The 19,663-nt window shown below is 47.4% G+C and overlaps 1 long non-coding RNA gene across 1 annotated transcript; it reads right to left on the reverse strand.

Moving 5' to 3' along the window:
- Window positions 1–417: 417 nt before the first annotated feature.
- On the reverse strand, window positions 418–4,072 carry LOC129622431 (uncharacterized). Its single transcript, XR_008699977.1, has 3 exons — window positions 3,755–4,072; window positions 2,840–2,951; window positions 418–2,559 (listed from the first exon to the last, which is right to left on the reverse strand). It is a non-coding gene; the product is annotated as an uncharacterized LOC129622431 (long non-coding RNA).
- Window positions 4,073–19,663: the final 15,591 nt, after the last annotated feature.

Raw genomic sequence — 19,663 nt, forward strand, 5'->3', positions numbered from 1 at the left:
AAATTCAGTGAAGCTCTTGAGTCAATATATTATGAGAAGGAACTCCAAATAATTCAGTTCACTAAGACCTTTCTTTACAGGAGTGGTATAGTGAGAAGAATATGGGACTTGAAGAAAAGGGTTTAAAATCCCAGCTCTGATAATTATTTGTATGACTTTGAGTACAGCCTTAATTTTTTCTGAGCCTCAGTCTCCTCATCTATTAAATGAGAATACTTACTTCAACCCTAGAAGTTTCATTGAGAATTGGATTAAATTGAATTTTTAATATATGTCAAAGTGTCTGGAACCAGAATGGCACCAAAGGATGTATTTTGTAGCATATCTAAACTAAGGCCACATGAATGTTTTCTAATAGATTCTGTCCCAAGTGAGTCAAATCTTGGAAGTACCCCTCACGAAAATAAGTTGTAGGCTGACTTAAAGACGTACTTACCATTTATTGGCAATATAATAACAATAATGTGGGCTTCCCTGGTGGCTCAGTGGTAAAGAATCCACCTGCCAGTGCAGGAGACGTGGGTTTGATCCCTTGGTTGGGAAGATCCCCTGGAGAAGGGAATGTCAAACCACTCCAGAGTTCTTGCCTAGAGAATTCCATGCACAGAGGAGGCTATACTCCATGGGGTAGCAAATAGCTGGACACCCACTGAGTGACTGAGCACACACAACGATGACTCACATCTAGCAGTAGAGGTAGATGCACATATGGATAATTCAAATACAAAGCAGATCACTGAGGAGCCAAGTATGATGGGAAAGGGGAAGATCACTCTGACTGAGGGGATCAGGAAGGATCGCTTAGAGGAGGCAGAAGCACTGTGAGTTAAGACCCGAGGATGAGAGAAGGCAGGACTTGTTTGAGAACTGGCAAATACCCGCATCACATATCACCTCACTCGGATGCCTTTGCTATGAAGCCAGTGTAAAGTAAAGCTGTGGTGCCATAGCACCTGGGCCCAAGAGTCAAACGCTTAATTCAAGGGGCAGGTGGTAGAAGCATACAGGAAAAGCCTGAGAGGACGTTGGACAACATGCCTACTGACTAGGAAGCCAGCCAGAGTGAGGAGCAGGTCCAGGGCAGGCAGGAATTGGCCTTGACCTGGGCAGTTGGAGCACAAGTACACATGTGTCCCTTCATGTTCAATGTCTGGGGCAGAGCCATGTGGACAGTGGGCTCCCCATGAATGAGTGAATGAATGAATACATAAACATATAGCACCTTGTAGGCTCTCATGTATGCTACAGTATACTTTTACATATAATCTGGATCAACGCACAGACATTAGAACAACCTGTGGTTCTCACTTGCTGCTTTCTGGTGAAGTGCTCGGCAATCCTCACACATTGTTGAATGTCTAAGAAAATAATTTCTTCACGTTCCAATGCTGTAAAATATTGTTTGGATTAAAAGGGCAGGAACACATTGATGGATCTGAAATTTTTTTTCTTTTGGCTTGGAGATGACAGGGCAATCCATCAGACAACTTCCTTGGCTCCCTGTGACATTTTAAGCTCAAATGTTATAGCTTTCTTATTTTTTCTTTTCTCTTTTTTTTTCACCCCCTGGCTCTCTATTGAACTGTGCCTCTAGGAAATGCATCCTGTAGCCTTGGCTTCTTTGACACTTGTCATATGGCAGGCACTCAGTTGAGGCTTGTCAATTGATGGCTGGCGATACTCAGGCTAGCTTAGCAGGTTGTCCTAAAGTGGAGGTGACTCCTTCATCTACCTGTGATGCTGTTGTCCCCATCTGTGCCCTAGAGCATGCAGCAAGCAGTTCTTAGAAAATAGAGCAGGCCATGGATAATAACTAAGGATGTAAATGCCTACATAATGTGATTTCAGAAGCTGGATTTTCACAAAGAGAAAACACTAGAAGTGCTTGGCTTCTTTACCTGTTTCTGCCTCTAGGCATAATGTGATCTTGGAAAGGCTACTTAACCTCTCCAAGCCTCAGCGTCTCTACCTTTTTTTGGAAAACATTTTAATGTATATTAGAGTATAGCCCATTAGGGCTTCCCCCGGTGGCTCCGGTAAAGAATCTGCTTGCAATACAGGAGCCACAGGAGACTTGGGTTCGATCCCTGGGTTGGGAAGATCCCTTGGAGGACAGCATGGCAACCCACTCCAGTATTCTTGCCTGGAGATCCCATGGACAGAGGAGCCTGCTGGGCTGCAGTCCAGAGGTCACAAAGAGTAGGACACAGCGAAAGCAACTTATCACACATAGCCCCTTAACAATGTTGTAGTAGTTTCAGGTGGACAGTGAAGGGACTCAGCTATACATACACGTCTCCATCCTCCCCCAAATTCCTCTCCCATCCAGGCTGCCAGATCAGTAAGGAGGTGACTGAGGTGGGCCATGAGGAAGAGGAGAGTCAAGGTCTCCAGTTTTGGTGAACTGCCTCTCATTTTGTTGATAAATTTCCCAAAACGTGTTTGTTTCTGGCTTCTCTCTTTGATTCTGTCAATCCTGAAGGAGACAGAACTGGTGTTGCTTCTTCCATGTTGTGGATTGAATAACCGAGGCTTAGAAAGTCCTAACGGAGGCGTTTGCTGAAGTAGGGAACATGAGAGGAAAAGAGATTGGATGGTTAAAATGTGGAGTTTGGCTTTAAAGGTCTTGAACTTGAGGTGCCCGCCGTGTAGTAAGTGAGGTTAATATACAACCTTGAATAGAGCTTCCAGGTGATTAAGCGGGCATAGAACAAGATCTAATATGATGGATAATTCTGCTCTATCTGCAAATTTCTCCACTCCTTCCAGCTGTCATACATTTTCTGTCTTCTCGTTCCCAGATGTCCTGGGCTGGTTTCCTCAACGCCATCCTCCTTACCTTCATGGATCCCGTTGGTCTGGTGACACACAGCCTCGAGGGCCCTGCAGGCTGACTGAGAGGTGCTTTCCGGTGGGGGGGGTGGGGTTCTGATTCAGGTTTCCATGAAACCCTTGAAAAGAGAGGCAGGGAGAAGCCTTCACCATCCTTTCACAAAAGGAGAGTTTCCAAAACCTAACCCATCCATCCAAATGGACCACCATATTCTATTACCATAAGGTCTTGGGGCCTAGGGCTGCCTTCGCTGAGAAGTTAAATAGTTGCAAGAGGCAGGGAAAGATTGAAGACAAAAGGAGAAGGGGTTGGCAGAGGATGAGATGGTTAGGTAGCATCACCAGCTCAATAGACATGATTTTGATCTAACACTGGGAGATAGTGAAGGACAGAGGAGCCTGACGTGCGACAGTTCATGGGGTTGCAAAGAGTCCGACACGACTTAGTGACTGAACAACAACAACAAAGGCATCTTGGAAACAAATCTCACAGACCTATTGTGAGCTGCTGCTCGTCCCTGAAGCCCCCTAAACTATCCCCACCCTGCCAAGCCCAGCTAAGACCAGGGACCTCAGCAAACTGCTCCTGGCTTCAGAACCCTTCAGAGGTTCCCCAAGAGTAGGGGTCTCTGGAGCTGGGCTCCCACCTGTCCCACAGACCCTTTGAGCAGCTGTGTCTCCAACCTTATCTTCCCTCTGCCTCCATGGAAACCTGAGAAAGACGGAAAGGGGGAAGTGGCCGGGTTTCCCAAGACAAATAACCCCAACAGAGCTTTCTCAGCAGTGACCCTTAGCCTGTTGTGTCAGCCTCGGGCTGAAGGAGGAAGGAAATAGACCTTCTATTGAGTATTTTTCTTCCCCTGTCAAGAAGATCAGAGGAGCTAAGGCGAGGCAAGAAAAGGAGTCAAAAGCAGCTCGTTACCTCCTTCTGCAGGATTCGTGTTGCTCTTCCCCTCCCCTCCTGAACTCTAAGTAAACAAACTCCCTGGGCCGAGGAAGGCCCCAGGCCCCACTCCAACCAGGCCATAAATAAGAGCCCTTCAGCCTTTCACTCTTAGGGAGGAGAGAGGGCACTTCTTGGTGGAACATTCGATAGTGGGGGAGGGCAGAGGGAAGAACGCTAGTGTTAATTGAATCCCAATTTCCTTCTCCCAGGCCCACTCTTATCTTTTTAATTATACAAGGCCTTTCATCTTCCTGAGGACTTGTCTCTGTCATTAATGCGTGATCCTGATTAGAGATAGGGGTCTGTTCAGGGGTAATGGGAAACTCTTGTGCTTTTCTGAAACACTGAGAGTTACTCGGGGCTGATCCAGGTGAGGCGGGAGATGCTCTGGGCTGCTCTCAGCTCTCAGGTAATCTGGCTCTGGCTGTCTGGGTCTGAGATGGTCGACCCTGAGATTAGGGACAAGGGCCTCTTGAGGCCACTCTCCGCTGTAGTGACCCAGCAGGTGAGGGACACATGAGCCACTTGCCAGGTGAGCAGTTCCCAGGAAACTCAGTCCAATCATACTCACCAGATGCAGGGCACAAGGTCCAAGAGCACGAAGAGAGGGGGTGCTCTGTATTCCCTTAGGGGTTTCCTTGATGGCTCAGATGAGAAAGAATCTGCCTGCAATGCAGGAGACCTGGGTTCGATCCCTGGGTTGGGAAGATCCCGTGAAGAAAGCAATGGCTACTCACTCCAGTATTCTTGCCTGGAGAATTCTATGGACAGAGGAGCCTGGCAGGCTACAGCCTATGGGGTCGCAAAGAGAGTATTTGCTAAAGGTTGGGATATCCACTGAGTGAGACAGACTGAAAATGGGTTCTCACGGACTTCCTTCACATTTCAGAGATGTATTATCTCCAGGTGACAATGGCTTGGGACCCGCCAGGGTTACATTTCTTTTCCAACCCTGCCCTCCCAGTGCTCTGTCAGTTAGCTAATGAGTTGTAAACCAATACTTAGGGGTGCAAAGGACACGTCCTATTTGAAGGGATTTGGCTCGTATTCCGTGTTCAATCACAGTTGGCTAAAGAACATTTTACACTCTGGTTCTGAGAGCTGATCAGCTTAAAATACGAATTACCTGGTATTTATGAAGCAATTATAGCTCCTCATTTATGGCTTTAAATTCTCCTGGAATTTACTCTTCTGGGCCTCATGGTGGCCTTCAGGGTTCCTTCACCGAGGCAGCTCGATATGTCACAGGTGCCATACTGGTCCCTGAGTATGCAGAAACATGGGTGAGGCTGCATGCCCACAAGGAGCCTAATGTTCAGCTCAGAAACATGTTGTTAGCTTAAAAATTATTGTATATATATATGGGCCTCCCCAGTGGCTCAGCAGTAAAGAAACTGCCTGCAATGCAGAAGATGCAGGTTTGATCCCTGGGTTGGGAAGATCCCCTGGAGAAGTGCATGGCTACCCACTCCAGTATTCCTGCCCGGGAAATCTCATGGACAGAGGAGCCTCGTGGGCTACAGTCGATAGAGTCGCAGAGTTGGACACGACTGAAGCAGCTGAGAGAGAGAGTCTTATCTTCAGAGGAATCAGTTGTGATATGAACTATATACACACACACATACAAATACACATCTCTAAAGATGGGCATCCACACGGTGTGTGTGCCTGCTAAGTCGCTTCAGTCATGTCTGACTCTTTGCGACCCTATGGACCGAAGTCCCCCAGGCTCCTCTGTCCATGGGATCTCTCAGGCAGGAATACTGGAGTGGGGTGCCATTTCCTCCTCCAGGGGCTCTTCCTGAGCCAGGGATCGAACCCTCATCTCTGGCATCTCCTGCCCTGGCAGTCGAGTTCTTTACCACTAGCACCACCTGGGAAGCCTATCCACAGAGCACTATCAGCCAACTATTCATTTAGGCTGTGCATTCTTGCAGGGTCTGCACTGTGTCCCATGTCTCACCAGCTCATGACTATAACCAACCTTAGAGGTTCTGGAGGCAGCCTTGCAGTTTACCCATGAAGCCTCATAACTGGAATCTTTGGGAGCCAAGATTCCAGTCCAAGTCTGACCACAGGGCTCGGCCCTCCACCCCATGAGCCCCAGGGTCCAAATTTCCCTCCTTGCTCGAAGCCACAGTGTGTTCCTGAAGATGTGCGGTTTGGGTCATAAGCCCCTCAGAGATGTAATGAACTCGGACATGGTCCAGAGAAGGGCAATTAAAATGCTCGCGCGGAAAGAGAGCCTTCTGTTTGAGGACGAACTCAAAAGAAAGACCAAACAGTAAAGTCTGGAAAGAGGAAGGGCGACCAAGAATGTGATGGAAATCTATGGGATAGTGGAGGGAATGGAAGGGGAGGAGGCAGGTGCCTGCCAAGGGCACACTCAGTGAAGCTCAAAAGCAGCAGTTTTAGGACAATGACAAGAAAGTTCTACTTAACACGTCTCATAAGTTTGCTGCCTGCTGCGTGATCCCAAGAGGTGGCACAGGCTCAAAATATAAATAGAATAGATTCCCGGCTTATGGATACATTGCTGTGTGTTCCCAACAGAATACCTGGTTTCCTGTTATCTAACTAAGGCTACCTTAGTTTCTAATGGTCTAGACCAGAAGTTGGGGAACTTTCTCTGAAAAAGAGCAAGGAGCAATTATTTTTGGCTATATGGCAACTCTGTCCCAATTGCTCAACTTTGTTGTGTTATGAAAGCAGCCATAGATTGTATGTACAAACAGGCGTGACTGTGTGCTAATAAAAATTTATTTACAAAAATAGGCAGTGAGCTGAATTTGATCCACCAACTGAAGTTTGCTAACCCTTGGTCTAGATCCATTTATAGCTGGGTGAAATTATATAATTTAAAACTGGGAGGTACCTTGGTGATCCCACTCTCGCTTTATAAAGCAGGAGAGTGACATCAAGAAATGTCAGCTGAGCTTCTCAAATTCATACAGTATATACTTATACTGGGTTATTAGGATTTTTTGCTTGTTCTAGGGGGATATTCAGATCCTCTCCCCATGATGTTATGAAGATTGGCAGTGAAGGATCCTGCTGTGTGAAATGGTCCAATTTGGCATTTCTGACTCTTGGTAAGTATATATTCATAGCCAAAGACTGCCTTATCTTGGAAAATGTTTCAGGTGTAGGAAGAGCTGGAAATATGGTGGTTCAGGTAAAAGAATCCACCTGTCAATGCAGGAGACACAGATTCGATCTCTGGATTGAGAAGATCCCCTGGAGGAGGAAATGGCAACCCACTCCAGTATTCTTGCCTGGAGAATCCCATGGACAGAGGAGCCTGGCTCACTACAGTCCATGGGGTCAAAAAGAGTTTTGACTTTTCTAAAAACAACCCCTGCTTTCCATGCTCTGTTGGTGAAAGTCAGGAACTGCTTGAATTAGTTGACCCGCAGAGCCTTTATGGGGAAAACTGTGTGTGTGCGCGTGCCTGTACTTGTGTGCACACGTGTGTATGTGTGTAGCTGGTGGGAGGAGAGGGGGAAAGGAGCAGTGGCTGATAACCCAGGAATGCATCAGTGCTCAGATAGTTCTAGTCATTATTATATTTGTGGCTTTTTTTTTTTTCTAGGACCCATTGAAGATCTCTCATGAAAATAACTCCCTCAAGGAAACCTCTAGAATAGGGGTCCCCAGCCTCCAGGATCTAATGCCTGATGATCTGAGGTGCAGCCAATGTAATAATAATAGAAAGAAAGTGCATAATAAATGTAATGTGCTTGAATCATTCCAAAACCATCCCCCCTGCCCTAGGTCCATGGAAAAATTGCCATTCACGAAACTGATCGCTGGTGCTGAAAAGATGGGGGACCGCTGCAGAAGTCCAAAGCCTTGGTAGGAGACAGATGCATCACTGTCCCAGGCTTGGTGTCTAGAACTTTTGATGGCAGACTCAGTATTGCCGTCTGTGAAAGGAAGCTGAACTATATGCTCCTTGTTACCTTAGCCAAGCGGCTGCAGATGAGTGAGGCAGCAAAGTTGAGGGGAGAAGATAGGATGCTTTACATGTGGATGGTTTGTTTCTGGGGAAAACCTCATGCTTCAGGGATTGGAACTGAATCTGTTCTGCAGACTTTACAAGGGAGTCCATCAGCTAGAGTTTTAAACCACATGAGCGTGTGCTCAGTCGCTCAGTTGTGTCCAAGTCTTTGTGACCCCATGGACTGTAGCCCGCCAGGCTCCTCTGTCCATGGGATTTTTTCAGACAAGAATACTGGAGTGGGTTGCCATTTCCTTCTCCAGACATCCTCTCAGTCCATGTATCAAACCTGTGTCTCCTGAGTCTCCTGCATTGGCAGGTGGATTCTTTACCACTAAGTCATCAGGGAAGCCCTTGGTTCTCACACTCAGCAGCCCTGTTACTCAACCTCTCACCCAGTCCCTGTCACTCAGCAACAGGGAGGCCTCCACCTCATGGGGAAGCTGGTACTGAGCAGTTCTGGCTGCTGCTTCATCCCCGAGTGTATCACCTGTTCAGCCCACAACAGCTCTACAAATTTTGGTGGGGGAGGAGGAGGCCATGCGCATGCAGGATCTTAACTCCCCGACCAGGGACAGAACCTGTGCCCCCTGCAGTGGAAGCGTGGAGTCTTAACCACTGAACCACCAAGGGAATCCCCTCTCTATAGATATTTTTAATACTTTTTTCCTGATTATAAAGATAATACATATGCATTGCAGAAACTTGAAAAACATAGAAAAATAAATATGAAAAAAAAATCACCAACAAATATAACTTGCAGTGATAAGCTCTGTTAGTACTTTGGTGTATTTCTTACTGTTTGTGGAAGTAGCCTTCTGTTTCTTAAGGTAAGCTTTATTTCCAGATCCTCCTACACCTGTGCATGTGTTTTATAAAATTAGAATTGTATTTGACTATAGGTATTATATGCTGCTCATTCTTTTCACTGACATTGTGAACATTTCTCATATCACTAAGTAGTCTTTGAAGATATATTTTTATGGGTTGCCGAATTTTCTATGGCATGGATGTATCACAATGTAGTAACCATTACCCTACTGCTGGATGCTTAGGCTGTTTCTAAACGATATTATAAATACCGTGACAGTAAACATCATTGTACCTTCCCAGGTGGTGCAGTGATAAAGAATCCACCTACCAATGCAGGAGACTTGAGTTTGAGCTCTGGGTCAGGAAGATCCCCTGGACAAGGAAATGGCAACCCACTCCACTATTCTTGCCTGGGAAATCCCATGAACAAAGGCTTCTGGCAGGTTATAGTCCATGGAGTCCCAAAAAGCTGGACACAACTTAGCGATTAAACAAACAACAAGCATCATTACAAGAAAATCTTTGCACATTCTAAGTACTTCCTTAAGCTAAATTCCTAGCAATAGAAATCCTGGACCAAAGAGCATGAGGATTTTGCCTTGGTACTGCAGACCATGCTGTTCTCCAAAAAAGCATGTCAATTTCTATTGATGGGATTTCTGTTCTCAGCATCCACTGTCATATTCAGGTTGAAACAAACATTCTAACATACAACCCCTCAAATATTGGAAGGTAGGTCTTAAATCTCCTGGATTCCTGCCTTCTCTAGGCCTAACAATCATTTCCTTAAAAACCCTTTCAAGGCTGCTTTCTAACTTCTTTACCATATCATCCTACTAATTAAAGAATATTCTGGTTTAGAACTACAGCCTTAAAAATAAGCTACCTAAAACAGAACACAACACTCCAGATATGGGCTGAACCATTTTAACCTTCTTTATTTGGAGTCTTTTATACTTTTGTTAATGTGATCAAAAATTGCATTTGTTTTCTGGTTTTGTTTTAGCAGGCTATTGGCTCAGGTAAGTTTGTGGCATGCTGATAGTCTGCGGTCTTGATGATCTGGTTATTGGACTCTTTTCCATTTGATACTTGTTCAGCTGAATTTTTGAGCCTAAATCCAAGACTTACATTTATCTGATTGATAATAGCTCAGAGCCCCAGCCTGTTTAAATTCCACTGCTGCCCATGGAAAGCAGGTCCTTGATGCCTCAGCTGTGTTTCCAAAACACATTTCCCACTGGACTTCATCTAGGACTTCTGCTGGCCCCATTCCTATGCAGAGGTCAGGAGAAGGTCTTGGGGTTGTTAAGGCCTGGGCTGCCTGGCGCCACCCTGGCTGGCACTCCACTTACAAGAGTTCTCAAGAGGGACCGGGATCTTGGCTTGAAACAACTCTAGTGAAGAGTGTAGCTGATCCCTGGGAGAAGGACCCTTGAGTGATGCTGGGTGATTCCACCAGCAGGGTGGGGGCCATGGGACTCTGCAGGTGGCATACCCACCTGTCTGGGCTCCTCTAGCCAGATCTAGAGGTCGGCCCTGACACTTGGGTGGGATTCTGGCCTTGCCTCTCTTTAGCCTCTTTCCTAATACAAATAGAATATAATCCCTTTGTGAAGTTGGCACTTAGTTTTATAGGCAAGACTGAAGCCCACCTTGCCCTCCCATCTCAGCTCTGACCTGAACCCTGAGGGGCTTTGCACACAGGTGTACAGATATCCTGGTACCATTTCAGCCCTCCCCACAACCGCTTCCCCTTGTCCACCCCCCAGGGATAGGCATGTGTATTGGACCATGGTCCATGTGGAGAGGGAGCTCCCAGTGGGCTTGTCTGCTTAGCCCTTCGGTCTCCTCATCTCATGGGAAGAGTCATGGCTTAGGAGGCACTCAGAGGCACAGGGTTTAGGGCACTGGCTTTGGTTGTCCTAGGGTGGAAGATGGTATAGCTCATGGACAAACTGCATTTGACCAGCTTTTCAGAACCTGTAGATGTCTGTGCCTGTGTATGGGGGGAGGGGGCACCAGGATAGATGGCTGGAAGGAGCAGTCATACAGGGTAGACAGAAAACCCAAATGAGTGGGGGCTGGGTCCATGTCTTAGGTGCTCTGCTATTCTCATAGGGAAGAAACCCCCAGGCCACGGAAGGATGTTGAGATGGTGGGAAAGACACCAGGGGTCAGAAAGCCTGAGCTCCCGTTCTTGGACCTGGTCACCAAAATCTTTTTTTTTTTTTTTTTTGACTGCACAGAGAAGCTTGTGGGATTTTAATTCCCTGACCAGGAACTGAACCCAGGCCCCTGGCAATGAAAGCACCAAATCTTAACCACTGGACTGCCAAGGAAGTTTCCAAATATTCTGACTGCAGGCCCCCAGGCATTTGTGGCTCACCAGAGTCTAGTGTCCCGGGTACTGAAGACCATGTCTCCATGTGGCTCCGGGCCCTCTGAGAGTGAATATTCCCCAAGAGTGGAACTCAACACAACACCCATGCTCTGCACTTACTGTGCAGTCCACTTCCCAGTCCTTGCCAGCAGCTGGTCTCTTTCATCTTTGGAGTCATCAGGCTTCCCCTCCCACCTCTATTCAGTGTTCGGCTTCTATGAGTGGAGATAATGCAACTCTTATTTAATTCAAATCAGTTCCATTCCATCCCATTCAACTCTCTCCCATCAACAACATCTCAGTCTTTTATTGCAATCATAATTTGCTGTTTTGAAGGAGATAAAGCAGAAAATATAAACATACATTAAAAATAACCCCCTGCCTTAGACTTCATATTTTCAAAATGCTTTCACATAAAGTATTTCATTACAGACTCAAGCAGCTGGCATCGTGAAATATGGTCTCACATAGAATCCAATGAAAACCAGATGAAAAGAAACCCTGAGAGAAGACAGGAGGTGAGAGTGAGTCTGCTGTGCCTTCTATCCCTTTCCTGCAAGGCCCGGGCCGTTGACCGGGTGCTTGCCTGCAGCCACAGGTAGGTGACAAGTGTGGAATTATCTCCTCTTATTTCTTATAAAATTCTCCTTTAATTTTCAATTTTTTCTTCCCATTTATGTGCTTCTTGGGAATCAGATCCTAAAACCTCATAGCAGAAGAACCTCTAGTATTCATCACTTAGACCATTTCCTACTCCAGGGGATCTTCCCCACCCAGGGACTGAACCTGCGTCTCTAATGTCTCCTGCAATGGCAGGCAGGTTCTTTACCCTCTGAGCCACCAGGGAAGCCCTCACTTAGATTGAACACAGGTCTCCCACATTGTGGGAGGATGCTTTACCATCTGAACTACCAGGGAAGACCAAGAATACTGGAGTTGGTAGCCTAGCCTTTCTCCAGGAATCTCCCAACCCAGGAATCAAACCACGGTCTCCTGCATTGTGGGTGGATTCTTCACCATCTGAGCCACCAGGAAAGCCCTCACTTAGATCAGTGGTTCTCAAAGTGTGGTCCCTGGATCAGCAGTATCTGCCCCACTGGGAACTTGTTCCAAATGCAGACTCAGGCCCCATCCCTGATGTCCTGAGTTTGAAACTCTGTGTGTGTGTGTGTGTGTGTGTGTCATACTGTGTATGTCTTATGGGGTGGGGTAGGGTCTGGCCAACTGTGTTTTAACAAGCCCTCTAGCTGATGACGGGGCTTCCCAGATGGCACTAATGGTAAAGAACCCACCTGCCAATGCAAGAGATATAAGAGATGCGGGTTTGATCCCTGGGTTGGGAAGATCCCCTGGAGGAGGGCATGGCAACCCACTTCAGTATTCTTGCCTGAAGAATCCCATGGACATAGGAGCCTGGCATACAGTCCACAGGGTTGTAAAGAGTCTGGACATGACTGAAGCGACTTAGCATGCATGCACTAGCTGATGGCTCGGGTACCTGCTAATGTTAGAGGCCACTGATCTGGACCAACTCCCAAATTTCAAGAAGTTCTGTGGGCCACTTTCCTTGCCCCCTGAGCCTAAATGAGATGCCTGTTCCCAGGCTCAATCATGCCCCCTTCTCCTATCCCCCACAGGCCCTCAGCAGACCTCTGGGCCATCTCCTCCACAGAGCGGCTCCTCCAGCCTGCTTCCCACTTTGCATCTGTGAACACAGAAGGTGAGCCAGGCTGGTGACCAGCGTTTCCCAGGACAACAGACACTGATGCTTCTCACAAGGTTCAAGGCCTGCAACCCTACTGTCCTGGATGGCAGGGGACAGTGAGAGTCACGACTTCTGAGGACATCTGATTTCTGATGATCAGAAATGTCCATTCCTACCTTTGATCTTTCCCTCTAGACTGGAGCTCTTCACATAGACCCAGCACAGTCCCCCTGCCCTCTCCCCAGGGCTCTGGGTTATCACTAGCATATTACCTTATGTCACAGGAGCTGGGTAAGCCTCCCTCTCTTCAATTTCTGCCCAGACATGGAGTCCATAAGATGGCAGAGCTGTGGGCAGTCTGATCCTGGATACCAGCATACTTGGGGTGTTTTTGAAAACAATTTAAAATGTTAAATGTCAACACAGGGCATGAGTAACAGGGTGTTTACTGAGCAGCTACTCGGTGCTAGGCTCCACATTAGGTATCACTTGTTCCATCAGGGCTCTGGTTGGGGGGGTCCCCAGGCCTGCACCCTTCTAGCCCCTCCCTTCCTGTCTCACCACCCCCTCTCGAATGCCCATAGCTGTGCCATGTGATCTGTGGGTCATCCTGGATGGGATGTGGGAAGGTGATCACCAATGATGGAGGCCAAGTCACCAGCTAGAAAGGAATCCTGGGATAGAATCAGGTACCTGGGCAGTGAGAAGGAGATTTTGGGCAACTCAGGTGAGGAATGTGCTCAAAATGGACATGAGATGATTAAAACTGGCCAGGGGCTTTCCTAGTAGTGCAGTGGATAAGACTCTGCCTGTCAATGCAGGGGACACAGGTTCGATCCCTGGTCCAGGAAGATTCCACATGCTGAGGAGCAGCTAAGCCCTGGAACCACAACTACTGAGCCCATGTGCTGTAACTACTGAAGCTCACATGCCTAGGGCCCCTGCTCTGCAACAAAAGAAGCCGCTGCAATGAGAACCCAGGCACCACAGAAAGAGTAGCCCCCACTCACTGCAGCTAGAGAAAGCCCGTGCAAAGCTACAAAGACTCAGGGCAACCAAAGATAAATAAATTAAAAATAAAATGTAAAAATGACTGAAAAAATACATAAATAAAATTTTAAAATTTGCCCAGCTGAGAAAAGAGACAGAAAAAATACGACAGAGCCCCAAGGGAGTGTGTCATGACCCAAGGTTTTCCGACATTTTCTATGGATTTTTGAGAGGCAGGGGCTCCAGCAGTTCGGGGAAGACGGTGATGGGCCTTATCTTGAGGGCCAGGCTAGATGAGGCTGAGGCCCAGAGGACTGAATAATGGGCAGCTCAGAGTGGTTGAGAGGACCAGTGAGGGTGGAGAGGTGGGGGGTGGTTGTCAGGGACCCCAGGAGAAGGAAGGCACATTGGCCAGAGGGAGGGAGCTCCCGTTGTGAGGCCACTGGACAGACATTACCCCAGGGACAAGAGCTGGTCAGAAACAATAACTGTAGCAGCAACGATCACTGAATCCAGGCATCAAATTGAATCCAGGTGTCAAATTGTCCTGTGGTAAGCCCTTGGCATGTATTTTCTCATTTATCCCTCATGACAATTTTTTTTAGCATCTGTAATGTGCCAGGTACCACCCAAAGTCCTTCCACATTCCTGTTGACATTTTTAAAAAATGTATTTATTTTCCTATTTTGGCTGCACTGGGTTTTCATGACCTCGTGCGAGCTTTCTCTAGTTGTAAAGAGCAGGGGCTACTTTCTGTTGCACTCTGCAGGCTTCTCATTGCAGTGACTTCGCTTGTTGTGGTGCACTGGCTTAATACTTGAGGCACACAGGCTTAGTTGCCCCAAGGCATGTGGGATCTTCCCGGACTGGAGATGAAACCTGTGTTTCCTGCACTGGCAGGAGGATTCTTATCCACCGCACCACCAGGGAAGTCCCCCCTTGCCATTTAAGTCCACATCACCACACCCCAGGTGACACACATGGAAAGTGAGGAAGAGAAATATTTTATGACTTGCCAGGGACCCATGGCCAGTGGAGAGCTGAGCTGGTCCTAGATTCCAGTTCTGTCCACTGAAAAGCCATCGCTCTTTTGAAAATGTCTTATTTGGCTCTTCTCAGAAAAGCTAGTGAGAATGATGCCAGGACAGCCTAGGGCAGTTGCCACATGGGGCCCAAACTTCTGGTTCCTCTGGCAACCCATGCAGAAGAAGGAGAAGGATGCAGAGAGCTGGCATTTGTCCCAGAATGCAGCAGCCTGCAGCCCTCCCCATCCCCCTGCCTCCCCATCACCCCAAGGGTGGCAGCATAGAGAGTTCACAGGATCGTGTGATCATGCTCAGAAGTTCTTGTGCTTCTGTTTATTAGCTTGATGCTTCCAGAAGATTCTCCGTGAATCTTAGATAACAGCGTGTGCCGAGGAGAACTCTCAGAGCTATCGTAAGGACCAAAGGAGAGAGATACTGCTTGAGGGTGTAACTAAGCTCAGTTCGAATGATGGTGGCTTCTATTTGTTCATCTGACAGCTATATATGGACTACCTGTCATGCCATCATATAGGTGCTGGGACCAGGGCAATGGCGAGTCAAAGGTGAGCTCCCAGTGACCTCACGACAATAGCTAAAGGGTGATGAATGCCACCTTGCATGAGTCCCTCAAGTCATTTGTTACTCTTGGGGTCACCCCCTTCTCTTGCAGTTCCTGGTCAATCGATACTGCCTTGATGCTTCAACCAAGCAGATTTCACCTGGGGTCAAATACCGATCCATAGATTGAGGTCCTAGCTTGTGTTGTGTGTTCAGTCTCTAAATTGTGTCTGACTCTTTGTGACCTCATGGACTATAGCCCACAAGGCTCCTCTGTCCATGGGATTTCCCAGACAAGAACACTGGAGTGGCTTGCAATGCTCTCCTCCAGGGGATCTTCCCAACCCTATGATTGCACCCAAATCTCCTGTGTCTCCTTGCATCAGTAGGCAGATGTTTTACCACTGAGCCACCTGAGAAGCCCATGGAGGTCCTAGAGAGGTGGTCTTTTTCTGCAGCTCAAGCCATCCTGAAATGGCCCTGGGAGCAAGATTGAGGCCTTCCTGCCTTTGCTGCTTATACGCACAGTCTTTGGACTCCTTCTAGAAGGAACTTCACACCTGCCCCTGTAGTAAGACTTCCCATGACTTAAATGACCTCAGGTATACGTCTGGCGGGGAGAGAATGGTTAAATGTTGCACAAGTTGGCAATTTGGGCAAGTAGAGGAGAGAGGCTTTCTCGGCAGACATGCTCTTATCTGGTCCCATGTAATGATTTGTAGTGCTTTTTTACCCAAAGGCTGGGCTCAGTTGATTCTCGGTTTGCATCTTTCTCGTCCTCTGATTTCCCAAGAAGACTGCCCATTCTGGTCCTAGTTCCTCAGGCCTCTGGATCTCTTGCTGGGGTCCCTGGTAGAAACAGAGGGAAAACTGAGTTAGAGGATCTGCTATGGACTGTCCCTGGGACCTCAAGCAAGGCACCTAACTTCTCGAGGCAGAGTTTACTCAACTCTGAAATGAGAATAAAAATATTCAGCCAGTCTGTGTCAGGGTCAAATTAACATCAGCAACAACCTTGTTATCCAGATGAGCACTGGTCCAGGTGAACGCGTTGTGCTAAGAATTTGTGTGATGAGCTTTGTGGCATGCCAAGTCCCTTCAGTCGTGTCTGACTCTTTGCTGCTCTATGGACTATAGCCCACCAGGCTCCTCTGTCCATGGGATTTTTCAGGCAAGAATACTGGAGTGGGTTGCCATGCCCTCCTCCAGGGGATCTGACAAAGGGATCAAACCTGCACCTCTTATGTCTCCTGCATTGGCAGGTGGGTTCTTTACCAATAGGACCATCTATGATCTCACTTTTTAAAAGTTATTTATTTATTTATGTTGGGCTGAGCTGGACATTCGCTGCTGCATGTAGACTTTAGTTGCAGCCAGTAGGGGCTACTCTTTGTTGCGGTGCACAGGCTTCTCATTGTGTTGACTTCTCTTGTCAAGGAGCACGGATGCTCTACAGTGTGCAGACTTCAGTGATTATGGTGAGTGGGCTCAGTAATTTGGGTGCAGGGACTTAGTTGCCTTTCAGCATGTGAATCTTCCCGGACCAGGGAGTGAATCCATGGCCCCTGCATTGGCAGGTGGATTCTGAACCACTGGACCGCCAGGGAAGCCCATCATCACCTCATTTAATCCTCACAATTTTCTGATACAGATGCTGGCTTTTTAAACCAAGGAAATGAGTTTCAAAATGCCAACACCATGCAGTTAGAAGTGATGGTGTAAACAAGGACCTACTGTATGGCACAGGGAACTCTGCTCCCCATTACATGGCAGCCTGGATGGGAGGGGAGCTTGGGGGAGAATGGACACATGTGGAATGTATGGCGGAGTCCCTTTGCTGTACACCAGAAGCTATCACAACATTGTTAATCAATGATACCTCAATACAAAATAAAAAGTTAAAAAATAAAAGAAGTAGTGGTACAGAAATCTGAACCCAGGAAGGCTGACTTTCAGGCAACTCCTGATTCCCTGTCATTGTTCTGTCTTCTCATTTTTTTCCTGTCTTCTGCCTTCCATTTGGATGACTGGATTCAGTGACTACTGTTCAGGATTCAGAGGAGCAAGACGGCATCTCATTCATGCACCATTTCTAACTTTAGCTGAGCAAGCTGCTTTCAGCCCCTGCATGCCTAGGGTTCAGCCTGGGCCCACATTCAATATGGTGGATACCTGGCTCTTTGAGTATCAAATAGCTGGCAAGGGTCACGACTGGGCCTGAGAACAGGAGACAGTGGCTCATGGAATGAACTCAATTTGCACACTTTCCCAGGGCATGGGGGAGGAAATGACAGTGACTTGTTGCTTGGGAAATGCCGGATGGGTGGCCTGGTATCTTGGGAATGTGCTCAGACGACCAGGGGATGTTTTTCCAGCCTCTCCTTCTCCTCCCCATTCCTGGGATGGTACTTTGGACTCCTCACCACTATTCCCAGGCACAAAAGAGAAACCCGAGTCCTGTGTTTTTCAATGCTCTTACTACTGACTTAATGACAACCAAGCTCTATCTTTGTATCAGGATGCACCTGATTCAGTGATATTTGATGCTGTCTAATTTATATGCAATTTTAGGAGGTTGCTGTTACATGAGGAATCAGCGAGGTCAATAAAAATCCCCAAAATTGTAGAAATGATGAGACCAGGATCCAGACACAAGATCTGGATTCTTTTATTTTTTTATAACTTTTTTATTTATTGGGCTTCCCTGGTGGCTCAGATGGTAAAGAATCCACCTGTAATGTGAGAGACCTGGGATAGATCCCTGGGTCAGGAAGATCCCCTGGCACAGGGCATGGCAACCCACTCCAGTATTCTTGCCTGGAGAATCCCATGGACAGAGGAGCCTGGTGGGCTACAGTCCATGGGGTCACAAAGAGTCAGACACAACTGAGCAGCTAAGCACACATACAGCACATTTATTTATTGGCTGCGCTGGGTCTTCACTGCCGTGTGGGCTTTTCTCTAGTTTCAGAGATGTGGGGTTACTCTCTAGTTGTGGTGCTCCGGCTTCTCATTGCGGTGGCATCTCTTGTTGCAGAGAGTGGACTCTAGGGTGCACGGGTTTCAGTAGTTGTGGCATGTGAGCTCAGTAATTGTGGCTCCTGGGATCTAGAGCACAGGCTCAGGTGTTGTGGTGCATGGACTTAATTGCTCCACAGCATGATCCTCCCAGACCAGGGATTGAATCTGTGTTTCCTGCATTGGCAAGCAGATTCTTTACCACTGAGCCAGCAGGGAAGCCCAGACCTGGACTCTTAATCACTAACTTACAGTATTATGACTCACTGGAGTCATCAGGGGCATTTCCCCACCAGGGGATGCAACCCCCAGGTTGGGTCCACCCTTGCTTTTATGTATGGAGCTCGGTTCTATGTATGATTCCATCACTAGGTGTCTGGCCTGGGTCAAGTTGTCTGACCTCTGTCTGCCCATGTGTAACACCTATGGTCATTACACAGGACTTACCTCCTAGGGTCTTTGTGAGAACAAGTCCAAGGAAGGTGATGAAATACATTTGAAACTCACCAGGCATTTTTTCAGCTCTGACTATTTCCGGGTGCAAAATACTAGCACCAGAGGTGACTCAGGCATAGATCCTGACCTCTAGAGAGTGTCAATTAGGGGGAACTAACAGTATGAACTTGAGCAAACTTGTGAGCTTTAATATTTGATGGGAGATAATAAAGGACAAGATCCATAGGATCTCAAAGAGTTGGACATGATCTAGTAGCTCAAAGCCAAGGCAGAGTATCCTGGACTCAAATAAAATGCTAGGAGAGATGAAAGAGAAAACAATCCCAACACTGGGAAATATTTGGAGGGGGCAGTCTGAGCCGGTGCTTTGAGGGAAAGACGATGAGATACTTTCAGACTGGCAGGCTAAGAGAAGTAGGGGCCACAAGGTATGAACAAGTGGTGTGTGTGCAGGAACTGTGAGTCTGTCTGTCCATCTCTGGGCTGATAGGATAAAGTAACAGCTGGGATATGAAGGTTTTCAAGCCATGATGAAGAGTTCATCATGTATGTTCTAATAAATGAGAACTGATTTTGCATAGGGGAGTGACATACTATCTATGTGGGGAAGACCTTTCTGGGGTTTCATTAGAGGGAGCCCAGAGCCTGGGAGGTGGGTGACAGGGGCATTGAAATGATCTGGGCATAGGGCGATAAGGACCTGAGTGAGGGCAATCTCAGAGGGGATAGAGAGGAAGTGAGGGGGACTAAAGACATTATAAAAGGAGAGTGGACATGGACTTCCCTGGTGGTCCAGTGGCTAAGACTCCAGGCTCCCAATGCAGGGGACCTGGATTCGATCCCTGGCCAGGGACCTAGATCCCATACACAGTTACTAAGAATTCACATACTGTAACTAAAAAGATTGCAGATCCTGCATGCTGCAACCAAGACCAGG

Source organism: Bubalus kerabau, chromosome 11 (genome assembly GCF_029407905.1).
Source record: "Bubalus kerabau isolate K-KA32 ecotype Philippines breed swamp buffalo chromosome 11, PCC_UOA_SB_1v2, whole genome shotgun sequence".
In the NCBI taxonomy this organism is placed as follows: domain Eukaryota; kingdom Metazoa; phylum Chordata; class Mammalia; order Artiodactyla; family Bovidae; genus Bubalus; species Bubalus kerabau.